This window comes from Phragmites australis, chromosome 13 (genome assembly GCF_958298935.1).
Source record: "Phragmites australis chromosome 13, lpPhrAust1.1, whole genome shotgun sequence".
NCBI classification, from domain to species: domain Eukaryota; kingdom Viridiplantae; phylum Streptophyta; class Magnoliopsida; order Poales; family Poaceae; genus Phragmites; species Phragmites australis.
Window position 1 is genome coordinate 926,271 of NC_084933.1, and position 27,918 is coordinate 954,188.

A 27,918-nucleotide genomic window follows, 5' to 3' on the forward strand; every position below is an offset into this window, starting at 1 on the left:
GTGAATGGATTTAACGAGGAGAGCGGCTAAGTTTTGGTGTATATATATGTACAGAAGCATCAGTGCCAGTTCTAGTTGGTAACCGACGCTGATAAACGTATCAGTTCCAGTTCTTTTTACTAACTGGCACTGATATGTAGAGTATCAGTGCCGGTTACTACATAGAACCAACACTGATAAATATTTTTCCTATAAATATTCTTCTATTATTAAATTCAGCTAAATACTTGAAAAATACATAGAAAAATGATTAGAGTTGAGAAAAATATAAAACCAAATTTGTTGAGTTTGTATTACTATTGTCTGCATGATAAAAATACTTGCATACATGAAATGTGCATTGAATTATCTTATGAAATTATGAAATATCCATGTCCAAAAAAAATGTGAAACTAATTATGTTAAACTTAATGTTTCATACTCTTTACATGAAAATTAACGTTAACAACTAATTCTTGGTTAACTCTGTGATTTTTAGCTCTTCATTTGATTTTCTCCTTTTAATCCAATTTGAATTCTAACCAATTCACATAAGTCCGATTGCATGGTGCGGCACTCAGATAAGAACTTTCAAAAAGTTACTCTTCACCATACATGTCCTTGATAGAAATACATGAAAGCTGCTTTCATTAAATGATTAACGCTTCGTTATGGTCACGGTGTATGTAGGCAGCTTCCTCAGTGTCATCAACGAGAGGAAGTTCGACATTCTCTCCAAAAGTAGGTTGGTCATCTAATTTTTCGTAGTCTTCTTCGTCGACAACATCCTCAACACCGACAATCTTTCTTTTTCCTGAAGAACTATGTGATGCTCCTCCTTGATAGCTGGGCCTGGGTCCTTTACATAGAAGACTTGTGCAACATCCTTGGTTAGCACGAATGGTTATTCTCTATATCCGACGAGTTTAAGGTCCACAATAGTCATACCGTACTTATCGACCTTGACTCCCCCTGGGAGCCTAACCCATTGGCACCGAAACAGAGGGACAATCAACTCATCATATTCAAGCTCCCAAATCTCCTCTGTGAATCCATAGTAGGTTTTCCTGATGCCAGCGCGGTTATAGGCATCAATACAAACACCGCTATTTTGATTAGTGCTCTTGTTGTCTTGTGCTCTCATATAAAATGTATAGTCATTGATCTTGTATGCTTGGAATGTGCAAATCGTAGCTGATGGCCCATTAACCAGCAGTTTCAACAGAGTATCGTCGGTATCCTTACCCATCATGTGTTGACGTAACCAATTACCAAAATTATCTCTGTGCTTCCTTGCGATCCAATCATCTGACTTCGTTGGATTTGTGGAGCGTAGCATGCTCACGTGCATATTGACATACGGGCTCACTACAAGTGATTCTTGTAGAACTACAAAATGTGCTTGAGTGAATAAAACATGATCTTTGATATGGATTGAAGTATGACCTATCGTCCCTTTCCCCTTTAGCCTCCCCTCGTAGCGAGATATAGGTATACCAATCATGTTCAGTTTCATGTAGTCAATGCAAAACTCAATGACCTCATACGTACTCCACCCTTGGGCAATGCAACCATCTGGGCGACCCCGATTACAAACATATTTCTTTAGAACCCTCATGAACCTTTTGAAAGATACATTTGATGCAGAAATACAGGGCCAAGGCTCTTTATCTCACCCACAATGTGAACAATTAGATGAAGCATTATATCAAAAAATGTCAGAGGAAAAATAGTCTCAAATTGACATTATAGTATGGACCACGTCTTCTTACAGCTTTGCCAGTTTGTTCGAATCAATGACCTTCTGTGAAATTTCGTTGAAAAACGGACACAACTTTATAATTGGGCCTCAGACCTTATCCGGTAGAATACCTCTAATTGAAACTGGAAGCATCTGCATCATCATCATGTTATAATCATGAGACTTCATGCCAACTAACTTCTTATCTTTCATGTTTACTAAGCTCTTGATGTTGGAGGAGTAACCAGTCGGAACTTTGACATCACGCAAGCAACCACACAGAAGGATATTCTCTTCCTTGCTCCTCATAGTGTAGCAAGCTGTGGGAACCTTTTTTTTTGCCATTGTCTAATTGTATGTAATGTAGGTCCTTCCTTAGGTTCATTTTTTCCAGGTCCAGCCGTGTATTTAGTGTATATTTTGTTTTCCCGAATATGTATAATAAGGTATCAATCAATCTATCAAACACATTCTTCTCCACGTGCATGACGTCGATTGTGTGTCAGACCATAAGATACTTCCAATAAGGCAGCAACCGAAATATTGATATCTTTTTCCACATAGGAGCATGTTGCCCAGCCGGGATTTTTTACTATTTGGCCCCTTTTCAAGTATAACTCTAAGTATCTTTACCATCTTAAATACCTGTTCTCTAGTGTGAATCTTTGGAGCTTGGCGATGCTCTACTATCCCGTCAAAAGCTCTTTTATTCTTGCGGTATGGGTGATCTGTATGAAGGAACCTACGGTGACCCATGAAGATCATTTTCCAATTGTTCGTCAGCCACCTCCCCTCCCCCCCCCCCGGGTTTCCTCCAAGCACTGAACACATCCATTATACCCTTTTATAGTCTGCCCTAATAGGTTACCAAAAGCGGGCCAATCTGAGATCGTTACAAATAGCATTGCGCGCAGGGTGAAATTCTCACGTCTATACTCATCTCATACTCGTACGCCATCTTTCCATAATACAAGAAGATCTTCAACCAATGGTTTGAGGTACACATCGATATCGTTGCCTGGTTAATTTGGCCCACTAATCAGCAAAGACATCATAAACTACTTCCGCTTCATGCACATTCGAGGTGGAAGGTTGTAGATACAGAGAGTCACGAACCAAGTGCTATAAGTACTTCTCGTGTTGGCGAAAGGATTCATCCCATTCGTACTCAACCTGAACCTTATATTCCTCACTTCATCTTTGAATTCCTTGTATTTTGAATCGAATCTCCTCCATTGCATGACATCAGCAGGTTGTCTAACAATTCATTCTTTCTTGTGCTGTTATGCGTGCCATCGCATCAAGTCGGCATTCACTTTGTTAGCAAACAAACGCTTCAAATGAGGGATTATAGGAAAATACCAAACCACCTTAACGGGGGATCTTTTCTTCTTTCTCTTCACCCCCACGCCATCGCTCTCGATATCATCAACGTTGTGCCTGTACCATGGTGCAGTGCAAACACAACATGCTTCCAAGTCCGCACCCTTGCTGTGAAACAACATGCAGTCGTTTTCACATGCATGTATTTTCTCTACTTCCAATCCCAACAGGGAGACAACCTGCTTGGCATGGTACATATTTTTTGGCAACACATTCCCCCTTGGAAGAAATACCCTCAAGAATTCTAACAATTCATTGAAGCCCTTATCGGCCCAACCATTGCCAGCCTTCATTTGCATCAGTGTCAACACCACATTCAACTTGTTGTGCTTATCTTTACAGTTCGGGTAAACTAGTGTTTTAGAGTCCTCTACTATGCACTAGAACTTTTGATGTTGTCTTTCATTGGTAAAGTTTCCCTCCCCATCGCGCAACATTTGCTCTGAGCCATCTTCATTGTTGCCAACAAAACTGTCCCCTCCATTGTTCTTGACATAAGTATCTTCAAATGCCGACATATCAAAGTCTTCATTAGCCGTCATATCATTCCTTACGTCTTCTTCGACTGTTGGTTGCCCTTCACGCCCAACATCTTCGAATTCACCATGCCCAGTCCAATGGGTATAGCCATCCTTGAAACCCTTGTGAATCAAGTGTGCACGGATCTGCTCTATGTTTGAAAACTACTTCTCGTTCTTGCAGCCGACACATGGACAACATATATAGTGATCGGCATGCTTCCTTTTTGGCTTCTTGTATACTACAGCGGCTCTTAGAAAATTCTCAATGCCAACAAAGAACTCTGGCCCTTGATCCTTGTACATCCATGACTGATCTATCGGCAAATCATTATAATTAAACACATTCAACTTATATTTAAAAATCTAGAACAAATTCATTGAATTACCTCACATCCTGATTGGTCCCTATTTGAGAGCCCATCTCCTTCCGGTACTTGGGCCTAGTTGAGGGACCCGCCTTCCAAAGGCTACCATGTCCGATTGTGACCCGTGGTTGGACATGTTATTCCTACAACACAATATTCTACCAATTGTGTTAAGTTCACTATGATGATTAATAAACAGAGAAAATCCACTACATTATTATTTAAAATCAAGACTTTAAAAATATATGCAAACTCTATTGGCTGGCATTGTCGCAAGCAAGATGATCGCAGTTGGCACTACTGCAGATACCCTCATCAGTGTCGGTTCAAAATCGCCATCAGTGGTGGGTTTTGAACTGACACTGATTACTCGGCACTGATAGTCACAGTCTATTAGTGCCGAGTATAGAACTAGGACTGAAAATCATTATCAGTGCCAGTTGGTAAAAACAAACCGGTACTGATAGGTATTCCCACCCTTTTGAAAATGTGATGGTTGCCGCCAATACCATGGCATTTTTAAATTTTAGCTGTTACCGGTAATAGTATACGGTATATTTATAGACACGCACATATAAATTTAATTTACGAGACGTCAAGTTTTATCGCAGCATATATACACAAGCACATATAAATTTCATTTCTAAAACATCAAGTCTCGTCAAAGTATATATACACCGCATACATATGATGTTTCATTACAACCATGAAAAAGAGTTTAATGTTTCTTGCTAATCAAAGGTTCTGAACTCTGCTTTTTCTCGTTGGATGAAGGTAATGGGAGAGAGGATCCAAATTCATGGAACTCACCGGTTGGACTAATGACTTGGTCATTGATGAACTCGAAAAGTTGTTCTTGAAGTGCGTTGATTTCAATGGCCATGAGTCTATCTCTAGATAGCACGAGGAGCTACAGTTTCAAGAACTGAAGAAATCAATCCTTATGAATACGTGTTGGACCTAAAAATTAGTCATTAAGATGTATGTCGCATACCTCAACAGCGACCACCTGGTATGACACAACTTTGTTGAATCCGTGCATAAATTGCATTACATAAAAACCACATAAATTATTTCCCGAGCCTTGCTTCTTACAAGAAAAATCATGTCGGATAATCCATTCTTTCGCGAATGACCAGTGTCTAACACTCTTCTTGATGTATCATAGGTACACTCTGCATTTTTGTGATTATTTTCGTAAGTAGACTTAGATTCAATCAAATCAAATATTACAAGAGAAATAACAAAATTGTCGGGTTTTACCTTTGTAGCAAATCAATGACGGGTTGGTAGGTTTCTTTTGGACTATTTTGTGAGTTGAAGACAACGATCTTGCTAATGTCTGGTTGGATGATAAGGAGGATCCAGTGATAACTGCATATAGATCACCATAAGTTAGTTGGTCCTAATTTCTAACTATGTATTGCTCAAAAAGAATAGAACATTCATAAAGTGAAACACATACCTAAAGTGGTAGGACAAAAGTATGTATTTCTTCAATTTTAGCTCTAGAATACACTTCAATGCATAGTCCTCGGTTGCTTTAGGATCAGATTGCGTCATTGTCGGTTTACATGATGTGGGTCAATGAATCCCACATGGTAGATGCCCTTTGTCCTGCATTGTTGTACATCTATTCTATATAAGGAATAAGTTAAGATATTCAATACAATGGTACATGAATGTATATTGTGAATTATACATATACGACACTTATAGAGTCCAACAACTCAAAATAGGCATGTCGAGGGCATCTTGCTAATACAGTTGATACATTTTCTTAAATAATATATAAATAGAACCATCCCCGTAGAGAAAATCTTGATCCTTGTATCTGGCCTCGAACATTTCTCTACCATTCTGTGACTCCTTCATGTACCATGCATGGAATTTTCGAAGTTAATATGTCAGTTTGTCTCACACGTTTGGCGCGATCAAGAGTTTGCCCAACTTAAATTGTCATCTCTCGACTGCTTTTGGTGCACAACTTATAATCATTAAACATTTTAAAATCAAGAACAGATTCATTGAATTACCTCGCATCCCGATTGGTCCCTATTTCAGGGCCCATCTTCTTCCGGTACTTGGGCCTAGTCGGGGGACCCGCCTTCCAAAGGCTGCCGTGTTTGATTACGACATGTGGGTGGACGTGCCATTTCTACAACACAGTATTCTATCAATTATGTTAAATTCACTATGTTGATTAATGGACAGAGGAAGTTCACTGGGTTATTATTTAAATTCAAGACTTTAAAAATATACGCAAACCACATACTAGAAAATTGGAGTTAGATTTTAGAGGCATTTGAAAATACCTCCCTAATTTTTTATTCTTTGTAAGGATACCACTCGAATGACAGTTCTAGTGATATTTTGCAAATTTTTAATGGTAATAACGGTTTAAGTAGTGAAAAATTTGTAAGTGTCCATAGATTTTAATGTACGCACCCATATCTATTTACATGTGACTATTAATCTACTTCTTAAATTATCTATAATGATAAAATAGCGATCTTTCTCTAATTTACATCATATTAGAGCTCTTGCTCATTCCAAAATTCAACACCAAGGAACAACCACCTAAATTCAAATCTAGAGTAATATAGCAACTAAATCCAACTAAGAATCAAATGTAGATCGTCTATATATATCTAACAATGACAAAGTTGTAATTTTTTCCTAAATTAGATCTCAATTGCATCTCTAAATCCATAACCATAGAACAAGCTCCAAATATTAACCCTAGAGCAATCTACCAAGTAAATCTATCTAAAAAAGAAATATAGATCATCTTATTAACCTTAGAGCACTTGATTCCTTCAAATCTTGAATCTTTCAACCGTAGAGATGGCAAAAATGACGATCGGCGCTGGCTTGCGGTGGCTTTGGTAGCGCTTGGGGGGCTCTGGTTGCGCTTGGGGGAGAAGGTAGGCTTTATACTGTAGCGCCTTATCAATGCCGGTTGATATATCGATCCGGCACTGATAGTGTTTATCAGTGTCGGTTCTTAACTACTCAGTGGTTGTTCGTACGTAGGAGTTTAAGAACTGATATTAATACATCAATAATACCGGTTACTATTAAATCGGCACCGATGAGAAGTGATATATGTGGTATTCTGTGGTCCTGGATAGAGCAGGACAGCATGGTATTAGGCACCGACTAGGGAGACGACCATGCATGGAGACGATGCTGTGCGCGATGACCAGGGAGGAGATGAAGAGGTGCTCGGATGTGAGCTGTGGAGAGGTAGGAGGAAGATGCTGATTGATCCATGTGCTGGACGATGTACAGTGGAGACTGGCGAGGGAAAAGATCGATGCAGGACAGCTGGATGGAGGGAGGGAGAACGACCGATCCTAGCAGCGTCGTATTTCTTTCCTCATCTGATTTATTTCCAAGTTAGTTAGGATGCTCTTTTTAAATTTTGTGCGAAAACGTATTAATTTAATCTATTATAGATTACCTCCAGATTAGGTAGTACGTACGTACTATTGTGATGTACATCTCCTTCTTTAATTCCTTGGGAGTGCATATATATTTTTTGTCCGGCGCAACCATCTAAAAATCCGCATCATGAATCAATTTTACATCGCTGAATCAACGAGCAAGAATTCATTTTTCTTTTACGGAAATGGCAATGAGCAAAGAAACTAGACACTGAGAGCAAACGAGAACAAAGCTTAGCGACAGGGCATATAAGGATTGATTTCTTCTCTGATTTAGTCTCCAATGTATGTCCGGGTAAGGAGATCCGGTATAAAAAAAAAAACTCGACACTGATAGTATATTAGTGAACCAAATTAAGATTTCATACAATAGTAGGCACAGAAGCATACCAAAGTAAAGCGAGACAACTAGTCTAGAGATTTGCTACCATCTTAAATTCCTGAGACGAGACTAAGAAAAGTTACGTTATTCGATGATTATGATGGCTTGGACCACCGTACCCTTTGCAAATGAATGAACATGAGGCTACTATTTTCTACAAAAAAGGCAGTAACACCAGCCCTTGAAGCCTCCTTTCATACACTTGTGTTCCTTGACTTTAGCTTTAATTAATTTCGACTCCATCCAGCACTCGGCCTTGCACATCCATCCTTTACAGAATGGCATCACAGGAGATGTATAGGCGCAGCCCTCTGCAAAAATTAAAACATTGTAGATCATATTATCATCTCGAATTAATGAACTATCTTAGATCACATTATCATCGAATTAATGAATAAGAAGAAAACCGGAACACAAGCTAAGTGAAAAAAGAAACAGAATTATATTGATGCAAATCTATCTTAGATCAGATTATCATCGAATTAATGAACTAGAACACAATGGAAGAGAGATACGAGCGAGGAACACGAACCGGCGCAAGTATGATCTGATTGTAGCACGAGCACTAAAAGGCAGCAGAGAGTAGCATGCTTCGCATTCATCTTGCTTGACATGGACAGAATGGTAGCTCAAAGGGCCGGGGGTGCACATGAGGATATATTTATAGCCAGTATCGATATCTGTTTGTTGATCTTGCGAGAGAAAAAGGGATCGGCGACCATTTCTTTCTCCAGGTCGTTTTCTTCCTGAGAAAAAGGGATCGTTGGAGATGAGACATACTGTTTTCCTGGGTGATTGCTGCGATTTCTCACTTTTCTTCCTTCAGCTCCTCCTTTGCGTAAGGACTGCAGTTATCAACACTAACTCCAAGCACACTACTTTGCGCAGTCACGATACATTGATGTTGTGCTCTTTTGACTTCTTCGGAATGGTATCGCAAGACACATACATTGTGCTGTCAAGTTCTGAGTTGATTGATTTTTATGCTTTTTGGTCAGCAACAACTGAAGAATAATTTCTGATAAAGTAAGAATTATTGACCTAAACTTGTAGAGTTGTTCAAACCCGGTACAAAATCATAGAAGCAATAATGTATAACGTATTATCACTCTTGGATCTGGATGTGAACCACATGTATCCCTAATTTTATAGGAACAACCAGTCCAGATGAGGTCCATTAGCCCAATATACTGTACCAGGTTACATGTATGTATCTGGACTTCCTGCATGGCCCAAATACCCAACATGGTTGTCACGGATTTGACAAGGGCAGTGTGTTTTTATTTTCCTGAAAAAAATTCTAAATTAACAATTCCCAGTGGAGCGAGAATCACTGGCCTGTACATTGGAGCTCCAGCGCTAATTGCCGAGGGTGGAGGCTTCCTAGTCTCAACTCGATTTGGTGCTGCATGGCTGGACCTCGTCAGATATTGTGAGATTGAGATCTATGTGAGGAGCCGTTGCGGTCATCCATCTTATTTATCATCTTACGAGCTTAGCTTGGGGTATGAACGTTGCATGTATTTCTCAGTTTTGTTGCATACGCCTTGTCCAATTGTTGCAATTTCGTCTTGGGTCGGTGTATCTGTACCTTTTCTTTTTCTAGACTGGTTTTTATGTTGCATTCATAGTTAAAAGATGTTGTGATTACGAGTTTTGAATGTTGCTATCTCATATGTTGCATTCTCTGCAACAAGACGAGGTTGCTAAATCAGGGTTTTGGACGTTGCATTTATGGTTTAAAAATGTTGTGATTATAAATTTTGTATGTTGTAGTCTCGTATTGTGAATGATGTAGTCCTCATGCCGCAACAAATCAAGACCACTCGTTTTTTTCTTGATGTTGCAATCATAGTTACAATATGTTATGATTTTAATTTTCAAATGTTGCAATCTCGTATTTTTAATGTTGCGGTCTTATAACATAATAAACCAAGACCCCTCATTGTTTTGAACTGATGGGAAAGATGTTGCAAAGGGGCATGCTTGTTTCGGTGGATTTGTCGTGTGCATCAATTTGTTGTTTCAAGCTTCTGACGGAAGATGCTGTGGGTTTTTTTGGGTTCAGTTTGTTGAGCGGGGTTTTTTCTTCTGAAATCGGACGATAGTGCGTATTTTGGTGCATGTTATTGATGTTGCACACGGTGTTTCACTGCGTTGCAACAGCTAGCATCCGATGGGAAGCGTTGTTGAGGGCTTAGGCTCCCGAGTCTCCGCCAAGTAAAAAAAAATGGTCCAAAAAATCTGGTAAATCCGATTTTTTGGTTTTACCGGTGAGGACTGGTAAAACACCAAGCCGGTCAAAAAAAATTCAGTTGAATTTGAAAACTTTGTGAAAAAAACATATGCAGCGGTTCCCGTCGAAACCCTATACCCAATTCCCCATCCTGTGTCCTTTCCCACCTTCAATTTTTCTAATTCTCTGATGGCGGCGCTTGCGCTCGGCTGCTCCCACGGTCCCACTCCCACCCTCCTCTTTGGTTATGCGGCGATGCTCAGGTTCGGCTGCTATATTTGTTTTGTTTATATGTTGCTTTATGCAATTTTGTGGTAATTAATTGATTAGGGATAATTTCTGGTAAAATCACATCAAATTTTTTAATTTTATTTGATTACATTGGTCTCCACTATGGAATCCTCCACCGTCATAATAACGTTGAAGGAATTGGTGACGTCCTAAGAGAGGGGCGAATTAGGATACTTAGAATCTATTCAGCTCCGAAAACTACACAAGATAAACTTATATCAAATTCTATCTAAATGTAATTTAGGTTTATCAAGTGAGTCTACTCTACTAATCAAAAGAGGTTACAACTTATCTGGGAAGGTAAATTGCAAGAAAGTAAATACGAAAATGTAAATAAGGTAGAGAGAGCAAACTTAGAATAAGAGATTTTTATCCTGTGATATCGATGGCATAAATATCATCCCTAGTCCATATTGGAGCTCCACTAAGGATATGCTTCTGATCGGCACTCAGCCACGACTATTGAGCCACCAAGTCACAAAGATAAGGTTTCAACCCGGATGAGCCACCAAGGCAAGACCTTACCACAAGTGATAATGGCACCAAGTTCAAGAACTATCTCGTTGATACTTTCTGTTTTGAACATGGCATTGAGCATCAATTTTTTACCCTATATGTTCCTTAGCAGAATGGTATGATTAAAAGGAAGAATGGAACTTTAGTTGAGATGGTTAGGACGATGCTTGATAAGCATAGGACTCCTAGAAAATTTTGGGTAGAGGCTATTAGCACAGTTTGTTTTATCTCAAATCGGATTTTCTTGCGCTCGATTTTGAATTTGACTTCTTATGAGTTGTGCTTTGGAAGGAAGCCGAAGGTTTCACATTTGAGAATCTTTGACTGTCGTTGCTTCATCCTAAAGTGTGGCAATCTTGATAAGTTCGAGTCACGTTCTTCCGATAGGATTTTCTTGGTATTCTCTTCATGGTCATGCTTACAGGTTTATAATCTTGACATTAACACCATCATGGAGTCATGTGATGTGACCTTTGATGAATCAACCTCTTGTGCTAGCCCTGTTCTTGAGTGTGCAGGTGATCAAGAGATGAGTGAAAGTATCTTTGTAGATGGCCAGCTTTCGGTGATGATGAGGATGATCTACTACTTTCTGCTATCATGCCTACTCCTAAGCTGGCTCCTACTACTTCGACACCATTAGAGGGTCTTGCAACATCTACTTCCACCTTAGTAGCTTTCGAGTCTACACAAACAGTGTTTCAGTGGGATATATACTCATAGTGTGAGGCCCCTCAACACATTCAGCAAAAACACCCTTCACAGATGATGATCGGTGATCTCAATAAAAGGGTAACCAGGTCCAAGTTTGTACAACATGCTCATTTCACTGATTCTGCATTTGTTGCTTCTTTTGGGTCCCATGATGTTGGACACGCTCTTTCTAATTCAAATTGGGTCAATGCAATGAAGAACTTGAAAATTTTGAGAGAAGCCAAATTTGGGTTCTTGTAGATCCACCTCCAAATATTCATACCATAGGCACAAAATGGGTTTTCAAAAACAAGCAGAGGAGAATGAGTCTATAGTAAGAAACAAAGCACATCTTGTGGCCCAGGGTTTCACTCTGATAGAGGGGATAGATTTTAAAGAGACCTTTACACCACTAGCTAGATTATAAGCCATTAGGATTCTCCTTACATTTTTGGTATCCAAAGGTTTCATGTTGTATCAAATAGATGTAAAAAGTTCCTTCCTAAATGGGTTATACAGGAAGAGGTCTATGTCAAATAACCCCTTGATTTTGAGCACCCCAAATACCCATATAGAGTATACAAACTTCAGAAGGTTTTGTATGGGCTTAAGCAGGCGCCTAGGGCTTGGTATGATAGGCTTAAGTCTGTCTTGCTAGAGCATGGGTATGCGATGAGGTCGGTGGATAAAACTTTGTTTACCTTCAAGCATAGTAATGATTTCCTATTTGTTCAGATATATGTGGATGATATCAGTTTTGGTGGCTCTTCTCATGCTCTTATGACCAAGTTTGTAGAGGCTATGAGCAGGGAATTTGCGATGATGGGCGAGCACAATTTCTTCCTTAGGCTTCAAATCAAGCAATGGAAGCAAGGTACATTCGTTCACCAGACGAAGTACACTAAGGATCTACTGAAGAAGTTTGACATGAACAATGTGAAGCCCTTAGCGACACCAATGGATATCTCGACCGTGCTTGATCTACATGAAGATGGTGAGGTGGTAGACCAGTGGAAGTATAGGAGCATGATCGGCTCCCTCCTGTACCTAATGGTGATAAGACCTAACATCCACTTCGTTGTTTGCTTGTGTGTCCGCTTCCAAGCATCACCAATGATATCTAACCACCAAGCGGTGAAACGCGTCTTGAGGTATCTCAAACACACCCTTAAGTATGGTCTTTGGTTTTTTGCATCCTCTTCATTTTCTCTTCAAGGTTTTTCATATCCCAACTTTGATGGTTGTAGGATTGATAGAATGAGTATCTTGAGCACTTGTCGTTTCTTGGATACTTCTCTTATTTGTTGGTCTTCTCGTAAGTAGTCTAATGTTGCATGGTCAACTGCTAAAGCTGAATATGTTTCTGTCGCTAGCTATTATTCTCGGATTTTATGGATGGTTGCTACTTTGAGAGATTTTGGATTAGACTTCGAGAGTGTGCTATTTTTGTGTGATAACATAAGTACCATAAGCTTCGCCAGTAACCCATTCTAGCACTCCAAAACCAAACACATAGATGTGAGATTCCACTTCTTGCAAGACCACAATGAGAAGGGAGACATTGACTTGCGATACATAAATACCCAACAGCTTGCTAATATCTTTACCAAATCTCTAGATACAACCAGGTTTGCTTTTCTGAGGAGAGAGCTTGGAGTGTGTCATCCTTATGGCATTATGTGAGGGTGGTTGCCATTGTACCTACTCTATCTTATTTGTGTTGCATTTTCACTTCATAACATCTTGTAAAATAACATAGTAGTTGAGTTTTGACTTGTATGTCTTTAGCATTTTCAGTTGCTAGTCTCGAATTTGGACTAAGATGAGTAGTTTTGCGGAACAAACTTTTAAACTTAGGCTCCTTTTGATGTTTTTACATGAAACATTTCAAACAAGCTAACTTTTCTAAAGATGACTTTTGGCAATTTTATGAATCATATAGATTATGAAATGCTATATTCTTGATCATCATGTTCGTAATTGCTTTGGCTTAGTCAATACTTATGTTAAAGATTATTTGATGAATATCTTACTCTAAGCTTTTTGGTTCAAGACTGTGGATTGGGGAACATTGCACTATATTTTTTATCTTTTGTCAAACGTTTAGCTCATGATAGAACCATAGGGGAACTTGTATTCTTTGTGTCGCAAAGACACTACTTGGCTTAATCTCATGAAAACTTGATAATTTGTGAATTTTGAATAATCTTGAGCAATCAAGTTTCTTGTGCTAAGATATGATCCAATACGGTTGTCTTATGTCTTGATGACTTTAGATGTTTGTTGCACCCAATCGTGCGATACTTCGCTTTGATAAGATGCAACTTGAGGATAAAATAAACTATGAAGAATTGTGCCTAAATGCTCAATTTTTCTTTTAATCACTTGATCTAACTAAGTCTTGATTTCATATGTGAGTGTTTGCAAAGCCTACTCTCATAAATGCTTATTTTCCTAGTTCGAGATTGAAGTTTGCTAGTTCTTAATGCTTGTATTGTCTTAGCATGAGTGGTTGCTCATATGGCGGTCATCTTTACCATGATTCGGATATGTGAACTTAAATGTGCCATGAATTCTTTAGGTTTAGCTTGTGTTTCTTCATGCTCTTGCGTCGCTGTCTCCTTTTGAGCCTTTGTGCGATTGTGAGCTCCACCTTCTACTATCCATAGCCCTTTGACGTTTCTAACAGTTGTAAATGTTTTATGGTACAATTATGGAAGCTCGTTAGGATTGCATGTTCATACATTGCATGGTGTTTTGTCCTTGATGTTTGCATTGCCAAAGGGGGACAAAATATGCACTAAGCCACAAAGAACAATCTTGCATATTGAAAAGAGGAGACAATTTCTATATGTATATTGCATTCATCAGGGGGGGGGGGGGTTGAGCTTTTATTTGTGTTTTTAGTCATTTGGCTTGTATTTGCTTTTCTTTGGGTTTCTGCAATTTTTTCTCTGCCAAGTGACATCTTATTGCTTTTTCCATAACTTTTTTTTTCATTTGAATGAGCTTCTCTTGTTGCAATCTTTTTAAGACCAAAATCTTTGTGCTTTGAGAATTGTCAATGCACTCAGAAGGAGTTCACGCTGGAGCACTACAATTCAGAGGCAAAAATTGATGTGTTCACCGGATGGTCCAGAGTTGTAGCAAAAATGGCCCTATTATACCATGATTGTGATTTTCATGATTAAAGATAACATAGTTATTAGGACTAATATGTTTGTCAAGAATATATGTTAGTAGGTCTCATAGATGCAATACATCAAGAAGCGATCGCAGCCGGAACAAAGTTTTATTGAATTGGAGAAGTCCCAGGAGAATTGACCTCACCGGATAGTCTAGTCCAGAGAAGTTTGCACTCACTGGAGCTTTATGTTCAGAGACTGTTGATCTCACCAGAAAGTCTGGTGCTCTGTGTGTTTAACTCACCGGAGCATTTCTGACAAAGGGGAGAAGGCTGAGAACCTCACCGGATAGTCCGGTGATCTGCACTGCAGAGCATAGGAGCATTTCTTGCAGAGAAGAATGCAAGTGCAAAGACTGAAGATCAACCCACTGGAAGGTCCGATGCTTGGTTTATTTTCAAAGGATTATAGCACCAGAGCATTTCTTGCAGAGCCGACTGTAAATGTTGAAGAATGAAGAACAACCCACCGGAAGGTCCGGTGCTCTGAAGATCAATGCACCAGAGCATTTTACACAGAAAAGAAGTGACGCGGTCTAGCTCAAGATAACTCACTGGAAGGTACGGTGATGGATTTGAAGGCATATCGGAATGTCCGGTGTCCAAAGAGGCTTTAATTGGAGTTCCAATGGCTAGTTTGTGATTTTATACTCACCAGATGATCCGGTGTTAGTACTACTGTTCTCACCAGATCATCCGGTACTAACACCTTTTCTGAGATGTTGGGAAAATAGCTAGTTGTCGGGTTTGAGGCTATAAATACTCCTCCACTAAGTCATTTGACATGTGGCATGCTGCTGGAGTCTAGAGGAAGCTCATGCACACTTGAGAAGACATTCAAGCTACCAAAATGCATAAAGTGATCATTCAAGGTGATTAAGCACAAGATTAGATAGTGTTTAGTGATTATAGGCATATAGTGAGTTGTAGCTAGGTGCTGCAGTTTGAAAAGGGATCAATGAGTGATCCTAGCTTGTACCGAGTGGTACGTCGGAGTCTTAGAGTTTTGGTGACTTGCCGACATCTTGGGTCTTGGTGGCTCAAACTTGTTGACACTCCGATTTGGTGTGGATCGGTGGCAAGACACGTGTATGGGAACGCAGAGACCCTTGCCTTAGTGGCTCAAGCTTCGAAGTGGTCACAATGGCAAGAGACCCGAAGAGAGGCTTGTGGTGAGGTCTTGCCTTAGTGGCTTGGTGGCTCATCCGGGTTGAAACCTTGTCTTTATTACTTGGTGGCTCAATAGCCATGACCAGGTGCCGACCAGTAACATATCCTTTGTGGAGCTCTAACGTAGACTAGGGGTGCCGACCAGGTCTAGATGTTTAGAGGGTCACCAAGGAAGAGATAAGGCAACGCATCACAAACAAGGAGAAGCAATTAGATGCGTTAGCGAAGAGTATCCTTTCATCATCTTTAAATGTTGATGCTTTTAATTGTATTTATTCTCTCACCAATGCACATGATATTTAGACTAGTCTCATTGAAATTCATAAAGGCACAAAGGATGCGCGCAATGAGAAATATTATGTGCTTGTGACTAAGCTCAATGGCATCAAGCAACTACCCTATGAAAGTGCTAATGATATGTACTCATATTTGAACATTCTTGTCAATGAGACCAATTAATTAGGTTTGACACCAATTGAAGATGATCGAGTGGTGAGAAAAGTACTTCAAACTCTTTTTCCAAAGTACAAGTTGATAGCCTTTATCATCTACGACAACAATGACATCAAGAAGATAACTCCAAGTTAAGTGCTAGGCAAGATCACCACCCTTAAGATGACAATGAACATGGAGGTCGAAGCTCATACCTCACCCAACACCAAGAATCTTGCCCTCATAAGCAAGCAATGTCAATGCTCACACATGAAGGCGAAGATGAGGAGGCAAGAGGAAGAGTCAAGCTCAAGTTAAGATGATGGTGATCAAGATGAAGAGAGCGATGAAGAGAATGATCAAAGCACATCAAGTGATAAAGAAATTGATCACAAGATGGTCAAGCTATTATCAAAGATAGAGAAGAATATGAAGAGGATAAAATGCCAAGATTAATTATCCTATCTCCATTAAAGATTTGGTCAACATAATTGATCATATCAAGAAGGAGAAGAAAACCAAGAATAAGAGGGAGACAAGGGGAAGAGCCAAAGCATTTATAAGCATGGGAAGATGGATGAGTGAAGATGAAGATTCAAGCTTAAGTGATGAGAGCTTCGTCACCCACTCCGCTAAGAAAAGCTCTTTCTCAATGTCATCATCACGTAAGTCGACACGGAAGTTATCTCACAAGTGCCTCATGACCAAAGGTATGGAAAGCGTTGTAAGTGATGATAAATCCGATGAGGATTCTCCCACCTATGATGAACTTCTTCATTTGATCAATGAGAAACAAAGGACACTTAAGAAACAATCAAAAGAGCTTAAAAAATTTAATGCACTTAATAACATTCATGCTACCTTTGTTTCTAATTATGAACGATTATTGAGCAAATTCAATTTGCTAAACAAGGAGCATGATGATCTTAATGCAAAATTTGAGTGCATTAAATCTCAATCTAAGACCTCTTTGGAGCAATCTACCTCTCTATTTAATTCCAATCATAAGGTAGATACATGCACTTCTTGTGATGATTTAATTGGTTTATCATGCTCACCCCTTTGCAATAAGATATGTGTTGAGAATGATCTTGTAGAACCATCTAATGAACTCATTGCACAAGAAAATGATGAGCTCAAATAAAAAGTGAAAAAGCTCAAGAAAGACTTAGCAAGATTAAAGGGCAAGAACCATGTCTAACCTCCTCAAGATAACCGTGCAACCATGGTGAAAAAGCTTATGGAGGGGTCCACCATGACATACTTCAAATATCATCAATAAGGTCACAAGTCCTTCCAATGTAAGTAAGTCAAGAAGGAGACAAAGGAGAAGAAGAAATCAATAAACGTATCCAACAAGACCTCTAACATCTACACTAAGAACAACTACAAAATCAAGACCAAGAGCAACCACTACAAGCTCAAAAAGAAGAATAATGGCAAGGTGGTTGCACATATGGTTGGGAGAAATAATTGGGGGGGTGGAACCGACCCATTTGGATGCCCAAGGAAGTCATCACCAACATGAAGGGGCCCCAATCAGTTTGGATTTCAAAAAAGACTTAAAGACCAAGGCAGTTATAGGATTTGGAGACTTGGCTCATAAAATGAAGTGAATGTTTAATCGAAGAAACCAAGTACATAAGATTGGGCACTTTGATGAAGAGCATGATCATCATATACCCAAAACCCCATCCAAAGGTAATGAGGTAATGGTAGCTAGACTTTTGTTCATGTTGTTTGAACCATTGCCTTGTCTAGGATTGCATATGTTTATTTTAATTTATTACAATGCTTAGTGTAGGTTTTGATATGGTAGGTTGCTTGTGTTTCTCTCTTTCCTATGAGCAACCTACATGGTTTATTAATTGTAAGTTATTTCCATGGTATTAGTTTCACAATTGATATCTTTTATGTGCCATGAATTAATCCATATGGTACATTTCCCATTGTTATTAATAACAAGTGCATATGTCTCGAAAGTATTCAAAACTTGTATTCACACATTTAGAGGGAGTATATCCTATGGGTTGTGATTTTGAGACTAACATGTGTTGTTAGATGTATCTTTTGTAGTATCATGGAGAAATCAACACATCCCTAGAGGTACGTAATGCTTAAATGCTTCAATTGGAATCATTATCAATTCATTTATACATTTAAGCTACTTGCATGCATGATATGACTTAAACTTTCTACATCTACTTATTGTCTAGATGTTCATATATTGCTACATTCCTACAAGTGGTATTTACAAGTGGATCTCATTATATGTATGCACACATAAAGGGGAAGTTTAGATTATATCATGTGAGTTTCATAAATTATGATCCTTGTTTGTTTCTTTTTTAATTGATATCAATATCTCCTATCCTCACAATTGGTATCATGATTATATCCTTACAATTAGTATATCTTTTCAATTGGTATCATTTCATTAGATCATGATTTATGAAGCTCTCTCATTTGCTCTAATGCTCTTCCTCTAGTTCAACATATGTTTGTAGCCCTTTTTGAGATTCTTGAAAAAGGGGGAGAAGTTTCATGACCAAAGCAAGAAGTAAGATACAAAATGTCTAGGAATGTCGAAGTTGATAAAAGGGAGAAGAAGAAGAAGATACAAGAAGCAACATGAGGCACCTAGGTTGACAATGAGTGAAAAGCTCTTGCATGAGTCAATCAAGAGAAATAGTGGCAATGGAGACAGGGGGAGCTACAACAAAGGGGGACTAAATGGTAAGAACATGCATCCAAGAAATATGATAAGGCTTTGTGCTCTTTACGATTGGTATTATTCATTACTTACCACTTGCTTTGGTTGTGTTGTCATCAATCACCAAAGGGGGAGATTGTAGTGAAAAATAACCCTATTAGGTCATGATTGTGATTTTGGTGATTTATGACAACATAGTTATTAGGACTGACATGTTTATCAAGAATATATGTTAGTAGGTCTCATGGATGCAATACATCAAGAAGCCACCGCAGTCATGACAAAGTTAGATTGAATTGAAGAAGTCCTAAGAGAATTGACCTCACCGAATAGTCCGGTCCAGAGAAGTTTGCACTCATCGGAGCTTTGTGTTTAGAGACTATTAGCCTCACAAGAAAGTTCGATGCATTATGTGTTGAACTCAACAAAGCATTTATGATAAAGGGGAGAAGGTTGAGGACCTCACCGGATAGTCCGGTGATTTGCACTGGATAGCACCGAGGTATTTCTTGCAGAGAAGAATGCAAGTGCAAAGGCTGAAGATCAACCCACTTGAAGGTTCGGTGCTTGGTTTATGCTCAAAGGATTATAGCACCAGAGCATTTCTTGCAGAGGCGACTGCAAATGTTGAAGAATAAAAAACAACCCACCAGAAGGTCCGATGCTCTGAAGATCAATGCACCAGAGCATTTTACACAGAAAAGAAGTGACGTGGTCTGGCTCAAGATAACTCACTGGAAGGTACGGTGATGGATTTGAAGGCATATCAGAATGTCTGGTATCCAAAGAGGCTTTAAGTGGAGTTCCAATGGCTAGTTTGTGATTTTGTACTCACCAGATGATCCGGTGTTAGTACTACTATTCTCACCAGATCATCCGATACTAACATCCAATGGCTAGTTTGTGATTTTGTACTCACCAGATGATCCGGTGTTAGTACTACTATTCTCACCAGATCATCCGATACTAACACCTTTTCTGAGATGTTGGGAAAATAGCTAGTTGTCGGGTTTGAGGCTATAAATACTCCTCCACTAAGTCATTTGACATGTGGCATGCTGCTGAAGTCTAGAGGAAGCTCATGCACACTTGAGAAGACATCCAAGCTACCAAAATACTTAAAGTGATCATTCAAGGTGATTAAACACAAGATTAGATAGTGTTTAGTGATTATAGGCCTAGAGTGAGTTGTAGCTAGGTGCTGCAGTTTGAAAAGGGATGAAGGAGTGATCCTAGCTTGTACCGAGTGGTACGTCAGTGCCTTAGAGTCTTGGTGACTTGCCGGCATCTTGGGCCTTTATAGCTCAAGCTTATTGACCCTCCAACTTGGTGTGAAATGACAGCAAGACACGTGTACAGGGACGCAAAGACCCTTACCTTGGTGGCTCAAGCTTCGAAGTGATCCCGACGGCAATAGACCGGAAGAGAAACTTGTGGTGAGGTCTTGCCTTAGTGGCTTGGTAGCTCATCCAGGTTGAGACCTTGTCTTTGTGACTTGATGGCTCAATAGCTGTGACCAGGTACCGACCAAGAGCATATCTTTTGTGGACTTCTAACGTGGACTAGAGGTGGCATTCATCCATCGATGCTATGGGATAAAAATTCATTTTACCGAATTTGTCTCTCTACCTTATTTACGTTTTCGTATTTATATACTTGCAATTTACCTTGCTAAAGTAGGTTGCAATCCTCTTAAGCGATAGAATAGACACACTAGATAAATCTAGAGCACATTTAGATAGAAATTGAGATAGGTTTATCTTGTAAAGTTTTTAGAGCCGAATAGTTTCTAAGTGTCCTAATTCACCCCCCCCCCCCCTCTTAGAACGTCACCATTCCTTACAGGCGTTCAAGTGAGTGTACACCAGACTATTTTTCAGGAGAATTGCAATCTTTAGAAAAATGAGTTTGAACTTGTTGGATGGTCTAGTGATGAACACCGAAGTGTTTGCCGGACTGTTTTCTAGAAAGTTTTTAGAAGGGTGGAGATGTATGCACACTGGATGGTCCGATGCTTGAGGATGTGCACACAGGAGGCATCGCCAGAGTGTTTTCCAGGAGAGGTTACAAAATGATTTGTCTAGTGTAGTTGTACACACCAGATGGTTCGGTGATTGATGGTGTAAACACCGGAGGCTTCACCGAAGCTTTTTTCATATGGATTTCAAAAGATCCAGGACTTGTACACACCAGATGGTCTGATGTTCAAAGGCAGTACACACTGGATCATCTGATGTTCATGTTTTCTATGTGATGAGCTTTTCAACAGAGATTTGTGAGTTTGACTAATTGGAGATGTAATTGGAGAAACGTTTGTGCTTGTCTTATGATGTGCAGGTGATGAACTTAACTTGAAGGTGAAAAACAGGATGATCAGTGGTAAGCGGGGTGCTTGGTGCCAGATGATCAAGGAGGTCGAGCGGAGTCAAGGGTGATCCTAGCTGTGCATGTGGAGATCAAGCAAAGCGTAAAAATGTGGATGAAAATGGTGTGTTGACAAAGTCAAGCGAAAGGGATGTCGGTACAAGTGACAAGGCAACCCTAGGGATCCGGAACAGGAGAGACTTACCGGTGATTGAGATCGCAAGACAGAGTACATATGTAAACATCGTGAGGCTTTCTTAAGATGTAAGAAAGTGGTGGTGAGTCACGCTTTGAGAAGCGTCTGAGGCAGTTTCGCGGTTTGGTCTCAAAACCGGGGAAAGAGGGAGTACATGTGGCATCATCGTGAAGCTTACGTCGAGACGAAGCTAAATTATAAAGGCGTCACGACTGTTTGATGGACAAAGAAAGAGTTGGACAAAAATACCCTCAGTGTAGGCATGAGTATATTGGAAGTGGGGGCAGGAAAGGAACAAGGAAAGTTAGAAGCTAAGGAAGCTCTCAAGGCTTATATAAATAGAGGGAGGGGGCTGTGCTAGCCTCTTGAGCCAGCTATTTGAGGTTGTGTACTAGGATTTTATATAAGAGGAAGATGAGTGCTTAGCCTCTATGTTAGGTCAGAGCTTTTGTATGAAAAATACTTTGTAATCCACCAAAATTAGGGTGTTCCTCTGCAGGCAATGAAATTTATATTTACTCTTATGCCTGTGTTAGCCTCCTTCTAGTTTCTCTCTTGTTTCTCTTGAAGTCTGCAAGTTTTTCGGTTTTTGTGATGATTTTCAGTTTTATTGAATAGCTGTAATTTTTCATAGTGTTGGAGTATTTTTCTTGTTGCTAAAGGGATAAGATTCATATATAAGTTGGTCTTGAACTATCCACACCTCTAGATCCATCAACTTGAAGAGTTTCTTCTCCTGATACCTAGATCTTTAGATCTAATTGTTTCTTCCTCAACTTGCAAGTTTTTGTGTCGGGCAATGACACTTGGATTGGCTTTCAATGGAACCTAGTGTTCATATCATCAAGTGGAGTTATGGTTTTCATAAAGATGTTTATTGTTAACTATCTCTCTCGGTTTTTAGCTTCCATAGATTTGAGGTACGTTGGGTGAAAAATTAGAATAGTCCATCTAAGAAATTGGTGAAGCTCATATTCATCCCCCTCTAGTCGTCTTTTTCAATCCTACACTTAGTTGACATTCTGATGACAATCTGATTTAGTTAACAAACTCTCTTAATTGGAGCAATTATTTACTTTAGCTGATGCTATCCTGTCTTGATTTGATATTTTCATTTCTGGTCCTTGATTAGATTTCAGGATAGAGTTTAAGTGCAAGATTTGCACACCATTAATTTGAGTGTGTAGTTTTCATAAACGGTTAGGACTTGATTTGAGAGTAGAAACGCTACAAATTAAAGCGACCATCTCCTTGCGAGCTAGTTACAGACTTTGAAGGAGAGCAGTGAACTTTGTAGGAATATGCCTTGAGGGCAGGAATTAGAGATGCTGGAAAGTAACAAGTTCTTTTGGGCCATTTCTGGATTGATTTGATACTTGAACGATTTAGCGGAACCATAGCTGTGTATTATATATACCACTGCTAAAGAAATAGACTTATATATCGGCATATCATTGTCGGTTTCTTATGAGCCGGTAGTGATAGAACATCACTGCAGGTTCATATCATGAACTAGCGCAAAAAGATCATTCGAAAAGAATCGGCAGTGAAAATTCACTATCACTGCTGGCTCTAGCCATGAGCCGGTAGTGCTAGTATCACTGTCGGCTCGTGACGAGAGCCGACAGTAATAGTGGATATCAACTTATTTTAAAAAAATCATAACTTTTTCATATGAAGTCGAACGAGAACAAACTTTATATCGAAATTGTAGCCCTCGACGAGATCTACAACTTTATAGTATAAACTTTTTTATTTGATATCATTTAGATATCCAAATAATCATTTAAAATTTCAGACAGAAGATGTCAAAAGGATTGCATATGCTAAAGGTATCACTAGTACTTCTGTGGTGGGATGCTAAGGACGTATCGCGCGAGCTGAGATGTTCGAGTTTAAGTGCCACGAACCGTACGCGCATGTATTTCACATGAAAAATCTTGTGACTTATGACTGTTATGAGTTGACAGTGAAATCTTAACTATCAATACCAGCTCTAGCCACCAACCGGCAGTGATGCTTGAGCTGGCCTTGATAGTCAAGGTTTCACTGTGGGCTCTAGCCACGAGCCGACAGTGACACTAGTACTTTTGCGGTGGGATGGTAAGAACGTATCGCGTGAGCTGAGAGGTTCCGAGTTTTAGTGTAACGGTGCGGGCGTGACGGTTCCTTGGGTGTAAAAAATATATTTTTTAATTTTTCTACCCAAAAAGATCGATTCGGCGCCCGATCATCACTGTCGGTCTAAGGGCCGGTAGCCTATTGCCTACTGCCGACTTCAAAACTGGCAGTGAAACTCTTTTATAGATCGGCAGTGAAGGAGGTTTTTTAACAGTGTACACGAAAGGATGTAGATCTATAAAGTCAGATTAGATATTGCCCTTTAGATTCGTTACTTTCATTCGTGAATTAAACGGTCACCTTTTTTTTCTGCCAATGAAATGAGGACATAATGCAGTGTGCTGATGTTAAACGGTACACAATACATCTTGTAAAAAACTATATACCATTCAGAACCGCTGAAGGATGCATGAAGCTTTAATCTTGTGGAAGCTTTGCATACCATTACTTTGATTCTGAACTTTTCATGAAAAGTTAGATTGAAGAGTTGGCATATTCATATGAACTTCTCCTTGTAATTTAAGACTTTGAAGGAGAGCAGTGATTTTAGAAGGAATATGTGCTTTGAGGAGCTGAAAATGGAGGTTGCTTTTGGGTCATTTCTATGTTGATACTGGAGTGATTTAGCTGAAGCACAGCTATATATGGATCAAAGGATGCCAATATATAGCTAGATTGACACTTTGAATTGTTACTTCCACAAATTCAGTGGTCATGTTGGCTTTTTGCAACGAATGGGGATACAAAGCAGTGGGGCTGATGTGTAAATGGTGCCCTGTTCCCTTACAATAATTTTAGTTAAAGGTGCTCTTTCTTAAAGGTGACTTTATTTAGTCGATATTTTATTGGTGACTTTATTTAGTTAAAGGTGCTCTTTCTTAACTGGACTATAATATTTACTTTAGCTGATGCTGCCATGTCTTGATTTGAACTTTCATTTCTGATCCTTGATTGGATTTCCTGACAGTTTATAGTGCAAGCTTTGCGTACTATTACTTTGATTGTGAACTTCTCGTAAAAAGTTAGATTAAAGAGTGCACATATTCATGTGAACATCTCCTTCACTACAGAGAATCTTTGTCTCCCTCTTGATCTGCACGAATCTCAGAGCAGATCCGGTAGTGCAAAGCGCAGGAGAACATCCCCTTAACGTGAAAATTTACTTTGCCATCTCCTTGTAAGTTAACATATTTTGAAGGAGATATTAATGTGAAGAAACGTGTGCCTTGAGAGGAAATTGGGGGTTGCTATTGGGTCATTTATAGGTTGATACATGAGTAACTTAGCTGAAGCACAGCTATATATGCATCAAAGTATGCCAATATATAGCTAGATTCCCACTTTGATTTGTTACTTCCGCAAATTCATTGGCCATATTGCCTTTTTTGCCAACTAAATGGGGATGCAAAGCAGTGGACTTATGCATAATGATGCCCAAACCGTCGAGAAAATCCTCTAACCGTTTTCACTTTCATATTTTCTCTCGAAAACATAATCGAAAACGGGGAAACTGAAAACGGATACAAACTCAGGAATATCAAGGTATCGAAAATGAACTAATCCGAACGAAAACACGCCGGTATCGATCAGGAGCCGATAATTCAAACCAGGATGTCCCTGTTCACGGCCCGCGAGTGTATGGCGCAGTGGGTGATGTTCTGCCATTGTGGCAGTAGTACAGACCAGGGAACGTAGGTGAGGCTCACCGTGAGGGCACCCATTAGTCCGTTAGCGAGAGCAACCACGCTCTCATCTGAAGATTAATCAAGGACGAGTTAAATTTAAGTTTCAGATACCAACAAGTAGCTCTCCTGTTTACATAGCAAACATCAGCAAACTATACAAAAATGATATATGCAGTTATCTAAGAAATATGCACCTAGGAATGCAAGGCTGATGAACCACCTAAAGGAACTTCTTTCGGGAAAAAAAATAAAGAAAATAGGCAACAAGAGGATCTGCATAAAACGATGTTCAGTATGTGCCTATGCAAGTGTCAGCTCTCCAGGAGCAGTGTAAGGTTAACATAGCAACCAGGCAGCCTTGCCAAAGCCCACAAACAGAACAAAATATTTCCACACAACCCTAAATATTGTCATCAAGTAGACACAATGGCAAGACTTAGACCAGAACATAACATTCAACCATTCACATAATGACATATGAGTCACAAATAGATAAATTCACACACTAACACGGCATAGTCACAATAATAACCTAATAGAATAGCAAAACACATAGACAAATATTTTCCACTTAGCCTACAGCTCATCAGTATCATTCATCATGTCCGGATCACTTTCTATTTCTTCCTTCACCTCATTCTCATTCTCCTCCTCCCCCTTCTCCTTCTCCTACAATTCAAACATGCAGAACATGTAAAAATATGCGAGTGGGAAAAGCATTGTGCAAAATTGCAGATTTTAGAGAACATACCTCAATTATCAATTTATTAGCCATGGCAGTAGACTTCCTAAAGATCACTCACAATCGAAGCAACATTGTTAGAATCTGAAAATTCAAAGCAAAAGACAAAGCCAGCAAACAGATACATTAGTAAAAGAAAAAATCAATCATTGCACAATTATAACTAAAAAAATTATCACCTTTTCTTGCTGCCATTACCCAATCTTTGATGCAAATCAAAGCTTCTACCATCTCTAGATCAAGACAACTACGGTAAGGATTAATGACACGACCACCAGCACTAAAAGCAGACTCGGATGCAACTATTGACACTTGTATGGCTATCACATCATGAACAATTTGTGAAAGAATAGGATATTCTTCTCTCTTGTTCTTCCACTATGCTAGAATATCAAATTCACCACTAAACTTCAAAAGTGGGTCTGAAATGTATTTCTCCAACTCATTTGACTCATATAGATCAGGTTCACTTGTATCATATAAGAAGCTTTTCTAGTTCATCATCTATATTTTCCATTAACACGTCAGTTGTGTTACTACTCTTTGTCGTTGAAGATGATATAATTTCTTTATCACACTAACAACCTCGTCAAGTTCAACATGATACATATCACCATAGAACTTCTTCATGTAGAATTCTATTAACTTTTTCTTGTGCCTAGGATCAAGAAAGCATGCCACAGCAAGAGCAATGTTCGACTGCTTCCAATATTTCTCAAACTTCTGACTCATAACAGTTGCCATTTCACTAATAGTTATGTCTTCACTAACACACCATTTAGCAAGCAAAACCTTTATCTCACAAAAACCTCTATAAAATAAGTTTGTAGTTGGATATGAAGTATCAGAGAGAATTTCAGTAAGATCATAGAATTTCTTCAAGCATGGGAAAAGTTGTAGTGCCTTGCTCCATTCAGTAAGAGATGGAGAAACTTCCTCATACCTACGGTGATTTGAAGACTTAAGCCACACAAAAGCAGGCTTGTAGTACAAGGCATCCTTCAGCATCAAATAGGTTGAATTCCACCTTGTTGAAACATCATGTGAGAGACCCTTCGATGTGTCCAACTCAGACTCAATAGCACGCTTCATGAATTCGTCCCATTGCAATGGAGAGCTCTTCACAGCTAGTACAAGTTCTTTGACTTTGTTAATTCTTCCTGAAATTACTTTTAATCCATCTCTAGCAACCAAATTGAGTATGTGACAGGCACATCTCACATGAAAAAATAGACCATCACAAACTAAAGAAGCATGAACATTCACATTGAGATCAGAAATTATATCATTGACTGCCACTTCATTTGCACTAGCATTATACAAAGTCAAGACAAATAATTTTTTCTCAATGTACCATCTAACCATAACTTCAGTGAAGATTTCTAACAATCTTTCACCAGTATGTCATCCTTCTACATGGAAGAAACCGATAATTCTCTTCTAAATATACCAATCATCATCTATCCAATGAATGATGACACACATGTATGATTTGTTCTGACATGATAAAGTATACATACAACTTCTCCTTTTCTTCCAAATATATATCTATTATTTCTTTCCTAACAGTGACACGAGACTTGATTGGAAAGCTTGGGCGTAGGGACTTAATAAAATCAACAAGATATTCATACTCAACTATATTGAAAGGGTACTCATGTATAGTTATTTTCAAATAAAGTTTCTTTATGCTAGCTTCTTGATCATACCTATAAGCCTGAACATGAGTAATGCCATTTCCATGATCCTTATCAA